The sequence below is a fragment of the Tupaia chinensis genome, unplaced genomic scaffold (assembly GCF_000334495.1).
Source record: "Tupaia chinensis unplaced genomic scaffold, TupChi_1.0 Scaffold000216_1, whole genome shotgun sequence".
NCBI classification, from domain to species: domain Eukaryota; kingdom Metazoa; phylum Chordata; class Mammalia; order Scandentia; family Tupaiidae; genus Tupaia; species Tupaia belangeri.
Window position 1 is genome coordinate 715,343 of NW_006159691.1, and position 7,300 is coordinate 722,642.

At 48.4% G+C, this 7,300-nt stretch overlaps 1 long non-coding RNA gene across 4 annotated transcripts; it reads right to left on the reverse strand.

Moving 5' to 3' along the window:
• Nucleotides 1-1,318: 1,318 nt before the first annotated feature.
• LOC102489051 (uncharacterized) lies at nucleotides 1,319-7,294 on the reverse strand. Of its 4 annotated transcripts, none has more exons than XR_003549268.1 (3): nucleotides 7,002-7,294; nucleotides 5,765-5,902; nucleotides 1,319-1,346 (listed from the first exon to the last, which is right to left on the reverse strand). It is a non-coding gene; the product is annotated as an uncharacterized LOC102489051 (long non-coding RNA). The 4 variants fall into 4 exon arrangements; XR_003549267.1 differs by lacking the exon at nucleotides 1,319-1,346 and adding an exon at nucleotides 1,707-1,823; XR_003549269.1 differs by lacking the exon at nucleotides 1,319-1,346 and adding an exon at nucleotides 2,788-2,814.
• Nucleotides 7,295-7,300: the final 6 nt, after the last annotated feature.

Consider the following 7,300-nt stretch of genomic DNA (forward strand, 5'->3'; position numbering starts at 1 on the left):
CAGAGAGACAGGCTAAAAATCCCCCCCCAGGGGGGATGGCCATGCCGCAATCCCTTCTCCTTCATTCTCCTCTCGGGATCTTGGGCATGCATGCACATGCGCCCGACGTGAGTTTTAAGCCACTGGGTCCGGGACGCGAACCGCGGTCGACTACGTGGGAATCCAGCGACATAGCCATTACACTAACTGCTGGTCCTGAGATTCTTGTTTTAATAAACAATGTGTTGAATATGCACATGGTGCCACATTCAAGCCGTGTGCATGACTCAGTCCAGGGCTGCTCCTGTCACCCTGTGGCCCCAGCTTTGCAGTCTTCCTTCCAAGAAGCCCTGGTGTTGGCAGGTTCTTGGGCATTGGTGCCACTTATGGGACATCTGAATCACAGGAAACAGCAGCTGTTTTGAAGATGTGGGAAAGAGGAGTCCCCACAGCTAGAGAAAGCAGCAGGAGCAAAGGCCCTGAGGCTGGACCAGTGTCACTGGAGGATGAGGGGACACAGAGGCTATCAGGGCTGGCAGATGTGGGGCCTGTGGGCGGAGGGAAGGGATGTGGGTGGCACTCTCTGAAGCATGGGTGTTACTGCCCAGCTGGGGGTAGGGTGAGGGTGGAACAGGAACGTGCATTTTCTGATGAGTGTTCTATAAAAACGGCAAGGAGTGGACTTAGGGGACCAAGTGGGGCAGGGAGACCAGTGACGGGCAGCTGTGGCCTAGTGAAGACCAGGGCTGGGGTTGGAGGGGTGCAGCCAGTGAGAAGTGGTCGCCTGGTTATTTAGGGAGTGGGACTGAGACCAGAGAGGGTCCCTGGCCTGACACTTGGCACTCTTGGTAGTTATAGCTTTCTGGTCGTCAGATTAACATGGCACCCATAGCCTGGCACAGAGGGTGGGTCATCAGGACATGTTTGCTGAAGAGATGACCAGAGGCTGGACAAACCCTCTGTAAATGGAGACACACCCTTGGAGAAATGGCTGCGGGTTGGTTCTCCCTGCTCCCTGCTCCCTGGCACTCCCCACCTGCCCATCCCTGTTGCCTGGGTCTCCCCCATAACCATCCTGCCATCTTGGCCTGCTTCTGATGGGCAGAATGGAGAACCTCAACTGTCAGCTTCTCATGTGTTTTAGCTGGGGAGCCCTTTTTTTGTGGACGCTTGACATCTAAACACACGGAAAGTTATAATTCCATGCCTAAGAGCTCAGGTAAAGGAGGAGAGCAAAGAGACATGATTTTTAAAACTTTTATTTTATTACCAGAGGGCATGTATGCTTACCAGATTGAGAGCGAGAGAGAGAGAGCACCTTCCCATGGAGCGTGTCACACCACAATCCTTTTTCCTGGTTTTCCATCCTGTTGGGATTTTGAGCACACATGTGTGCCTGGCGTGTTTTTCAAGTCACTGGGGCTGATACCAGAGCCATGGTCGGCCATGTGGGATCCAACTCCCAGTGCACAGCGCTTAACGACTGCACCATGGGGCTGGCCCAGACATCCAGACATAATTCTTTTTTTTTTTTTTTTTTGTATTAAGGTTTTTGCCATAGAGGGCATGCACTCGGTAGAGAGAGACAGAGAGAGATAGGGAGAGGGAAAGTGAGAAATCACCCCCTGGGGGGATGGCCACAGCACAGTCCCTTCTCCAATCTCCTCCTGGGATTTTGGACACACATGCACATGGATATGGTGTAATTTTCAAGCCATCAGGTCCAGGACGCCAACTACAGGTGGCCATGTGGGAATCCAGTGTCTTTAACCACCATGCCACCAGCTGGCCCCAGACATAATTCCTTCTTATTAGAAATTTTTGCTGCTGGGAGCCTGCGTTCGCTGGAGAGACAGAGAAACAAAAAGTGAGAAATCACCCTGCTAGGGGGAATGGCCACACCACAATCCCTTCTTCTCCATTTACCTCTTGGAATTTTGGCCACACATGTACATGCTCCTGAAGTGAGTTTCAAGCCTCTGGGTCCAGGATTCAAACTGCAGTCAACCATATGGGAGTCCAGTGACATAATCATTATGCCACCTGCTGGCTCCAGCATCATTCTTAATCAATATTCATAATAATAATTCATAATCAATATTATTACAGAAAGCAATTGAGAAAAACAAGGTTGTTTTATTAAATACCACCATTGCAAATGTGGGCATACTTGATAGCTACTTTATTTTTTTAAAATAAATATTTATTTAATTTTACTTATTACTATTGTTTTAAATTTGCTATAGAGCACATGCACTCACCAGAGAGAGACAGACAGACGAAGAGAGAGGGAGAGAGAGAAAATGAGAAAGCAAGCTCCAAACTCTTTGAGTTTTGGGCACTCATGCACACATGCTCAGTTTGTTTTAATTCAGCCGAGGTGGCCAGATATACTTTATTCTGAGGACTGTGCAAAATGGGGTGATCTGACAGCTCAAGTTAGCACTACATTCTCTCCACCCAGCTAAACTTGGTAGTGCATATACAGGTGCTTGCGATTTTATTGTTACCATGGTTACTACTTTAAAATGTTTAAAAACATATTTCCATTATTATCAGCATTATGATTATGATTATTATTATTGCCATTTTAAAAGCTGTCTTAACATACGTTCATGTATGGGCCCACCCTGTTGCCTAGTGATAAGTAAATCAGATCTCACATGTCTGACCAAGGTTCCAATCCCAGCCCTGGTGGCTTGGAAAACATGCCAGTGTGGGTACCTGTGTGCCCCAAATCCTGACAGGATGGAGAAATGGAGAAGGGATTGTGGCATGGCCACACTCCATTGAAGGGTGTTTTCTTTCTCTCTCTCTCTCTCAAGTACATGCCCTCTGGAAATTAAAAAGCAAAAGATAAATTCAAATATGCAATAGAGGTCATGGTTAAATATGGGAGCTCTGGGCCGGGTTCAAATCCTGGCTGTACTACTCAGGAGCTGTGTGATCTTGGGCAGTAATGGAACCTCTCTGAGCCACTGCATAGATGGAGATGGTAGTATCATTTACTATACTGGGTTCTTATGAAGATGAAACGAACTGTAACTTTTATAATCACTAAAAATAGTACCTGGCACATCATAGTCAACACATGCTAGCTATTTAAAAAATTAATTTAACTTTATTAATTATTATTATTATCACTTAAAAAAAATTGCTATAGGGCATGGGTGCTTACCAGAGAGAGAAAGTGAGAAAGCAAGCTGCCAGGTCTGGAACTTGAACTCTGGTTGGCCATGTGAGGGTCCAGCACCTCAACCACCACGCCACCTGCTGGCCCATCCTAGCTATTTTTTAATCTTCAATGTTGTTGTGGGCCGACTGAACATCCTACCTGCTAGGGCGACCAGACATGCCAATTTGCCCAGACTGAGGGAGTTTTCAGGACACGGGGCTTTCAGTGCTAACCCTGGAAAAGTCCTAAGCAAAACAGGATGAGTTGGACGCCCTAGGCCTGCCTGTTATGTTTCACTGTAATTTAACATATTAACCTTTTTCTTTTATGAAATTATAGCTTTAATTTTGGAAACGATATTCAAATACATGTTGTGAACCCCCCTAAAACATCCCTGTGATACAGTCTCTGCAAAGCACAAATTTTTCCCACATTTCTGTCTTTCACAGTTGGGGAAACTGAGGCTCAGGAGCACAAAGCAATCCTGTGTTGATGACGGATCTCTTCCCCAGGCCTCACCTTGATGCCTTTCCTCAACCAACTCCCCCCAAAAGTTGATGGATACTGTTTATCTTGTGCTCCCCACATACTGTGTAACATGCTTTCTGTTAAATTTATGCTCACCATGATCTTGGGAGGTGGGGTCTGCTACTGTAACCAGTATATTTAAATATGTTTTAAAATTTTATTTATTACTTCCATGAGAAAGTCAGAGAGAGACAGAGAGATAGGTCTTGACATCACCATCTACCCCTAACTTCAGCCAGCCCTGGATCAAGAGCGTGCACGAATCTGGCACACCCTGGGGGGTTTCCAGACATGAACTCAGAACCTTTCTCTGTGGGTCAGCCTCATGGAGGGTCACAGTTTCAACCATACACTATCAGCCCCTATGCTAATTTTAGAGACGAGATGTTAAACTTGCCCTCTGTCTTGCCCCCCACCCATGTCTCCGGGTTGATCGTCTGTTCGCTCCTTACATGTTTGCTTGATGGTGGTTTCTCTGGGACTTTTGTTGCAGAGAAGCTCACCCAGGGTTCCTGGGTCTGTTGGTTCATTTGTATTTAGGTTTTTAACCATAGGGTATGTGTGTGCACTGGCTGGAGAGAGACAGAGACAAAGATAGAGAAAGATGGAAAGTAAGAAATCACCCTTAGGGGGTATGGCCATGCTGCAATCCCTTCTCCTCCATTATCCCCTTGGGATTTTTGGACATGCACACACACATGCGCAGCATGTTTTTCAAGCTGCCAGGTTCAGGACTTGAACTGCAGAGTCTACTATGAGGGATCCAGTGCCTTACCCACCATACCACCTGCTGGCCCACCCTCTGTCTGTTTGAAGATATTTCTGAAGGATTTATTTGCTCAATCAGCAAGAATCTGCTGATCTCCTCCTACCGGAAGTACGTGGTGACACAGAGACCCTGCCCTCAAGGATTTAGGATTGTTGGGGGGCTCCACTCTAAGTGTCTCCCTACTGCACAGTGGGTGGCTTGAGGCAGACTGGGTCTTTTCATCTCTGTATCACTAAGAGGAGACGTACCTAGTAGGTCACATCACAGGGCAGGAAGGGCCTCAGGAAGCTAGAACCCTCAGCTACGAACTGTCAGGGTCCAGGCGGGCAGCAGTTAGACTCTCAAAGGTTTAAATCTAGGTTTCCCCATCTCTGCACCACTGACATTTGGCTGGTAATTCTCTGTAGGAGACTGTCCCTCACTTGGTAGGATGGTTAGTTGTATCTTGTGCCTCTACGTGACATAAGCATCCTCTCCCCCAGACATCAAACGAAAAATGTCCTCAGACATCATCGAATGTCCCCTGGGTGGCAAGATTACCCCAAGTTGAGAACCAGTGGCTCACCTGAAGCAAGTGTGAAGAAAGGAGTGTTTACAAAGGTGTGGGAGGCTAAGAGAATGCTAAGAATGGTGATGCACCCAGGGCCTGGCAACAGAGGAGAGATGCTAGTACCCCAAGGCCTGAAGGGGCCAAAGAGAAGAATGTTACTGGGCTCAGAGATAGCAAGAGCCACGGAAGGGAGGGAATATTACTGGACCCAGAGATAGCTGGAGCCAGGAAGTGAGGAGTTGAAGCCATGGAGAAACGTAGCCTCTGGCAACGTTAAGGTGAAACAAGGAGGGGCTGGTGGAGGCGAAAATACCACCACTTCCTCCTCATCCTGCCCTTTGAGCTCCCTTTTGGCTGGATGCAAGAAGTCAGAAGGCATGGTGCCTCCTAGGGAGCCAAGCAGGACGGACAGAGCGGAGGATGGACAGTGCCTACGCAGCTGGTGGTCGAATGGAGAAAGACCAGCACAGGGAGGCAGAGACAGGCCCCTTTCCCGACTCCTGGGCATTCGAGTACCTCTCGGAGGATGCTTAGCTTTCCACATGGGGAAAACCATGAAAGGGTATTTCAACAGAGGGCACGGTGTGCCCAAAGGTATAGAGTTACAAAAGAGTCTGGCTCACTGAATTGTTTATTGAATTGTGAATGTTTGTTTGATTGATTGGCTCTGTCCTATGTGCACTAGGTGACATAAAACACCCCAGAAGTACAAAAGGGCATCAAACGGTAAGTAGGTCTCTCTCCCACCCCTGACCCCACCTACCTGGCCCTCTTCCCGGAGGCCATCTTTCTCTCATGGTCTTCCAGAAAGTCAATGCACATGCTGCTCAGTACATGTACATGACTTGTGTCTCTTTCACTTTCACTTTCACTTCATGTCTCGGCACTCATGGAGCCCTTACTGTGTGAAAAAAAAAAAAAAAAAAAGCTGAGGACTCTGGTGTGGATTCTGTATCCAGCTCTTCCACTAAACGCTGGGTGGTTTCAGGCGAAGCCCTCTTGGCTCCCGTTTTCTCCTCCAAGCAATGACTTAGTCTCCAAAGGTCCTGTCTACTCTGAGATTTGCCCATGGTAATTTGTTCAGGATGTTTTGTGGACTGAAGTTCAACTCTGTCAAGAAGCAATTGTAACACAGGTAATATGAGGCTTAGGTGGGGCTCTGGGGAATCACATGTTGTTCTGGAAAGATGGAGTTTCTGTCTCCAAAGATCTGCTCTTGTTGGCGTCAAGGAAGGGGATGCCTACAGTGTGGCCTAGAGGGGCGCTGTGTGGGAGCAGATTGGGTCCCACCAACTTGGTGAGACTTGATCTGGCTCAGATCTGCTCATGTAAGGCCAGATTCTGCCTGGTTACACAGAGCTGGTGCCTGCAATCCTGGGAGGAGTTTAAGTCCAGGAGGGCAGCTGGGAAGGTCAGCTAGCTAGAGAAATGGGGACACTCATAACCAGTTGGTAAACTTGCCAGTGCAGAAGCCAACAACCAAATCTGGGTACTAGATGCCCAGGAGAAACCCAGAGGCTAGAGCAGCCTGGGCCACCAGGAACAGACAGGAATGGGGCTCTTCCTCCCCTCCCCTGCACCTCCATTCCAGTCTCTTATTCTTCCAAGACCCAGCTCTTTCCTGGCCATGCCTGTACGTTGAGCCTTCAGGACAAACACGTCCAATGGACTTTGCGCAGGCGCCCAGCTCAGCAGGCTCTCGCCCCCATGTCTGCTCCACAGGAAAGCTGATGATCCACATTTTGCAAACAAGAAAAGCTGAGGCTCAGAAAGGAAGGATACCAGGAGGCTTGAGGTTGGGGTTGTAAACATGTAGTGATATCCGCAGCCATTTTGTGTTGAAGGATTATGGAGTGTTGGACACAGAATCAGAGTGTCTTGGAATCATGGAATCCAGGAGTCCTGGCTCATGATTACCAGCATAACCTCCCATCCTTTCACCGCACATGGATGAATCGTCGCTCAGGCCCATTCCCATCCACCCAGGCCTCTTCTCTCACCTGGGGTCTCTCTCCAGATTTCTCTCTCGTCTCTCCTTCCAAACCTGCACACAGCAGCCAGAAGCATCCTTCCAAACTACGAAGCAGACTGTGTCACTCTTCCCCTTAAAACCTTTTACTGGCTCTCCTTTGCCCTCAGGATAAAGTTCAAACTCCTTGACATGGCTCACTAGGTCCTCTGTCATCTGGCTAGTCTCTTGCCACCCTGCTCCTCTTCAGCCCCCCGCCCCCAGCCCTACCCCAGCTCACACCAAACTGTTGGACTTCACTGGGTGTGCTGTATGTGCTCTCCTCTCTTT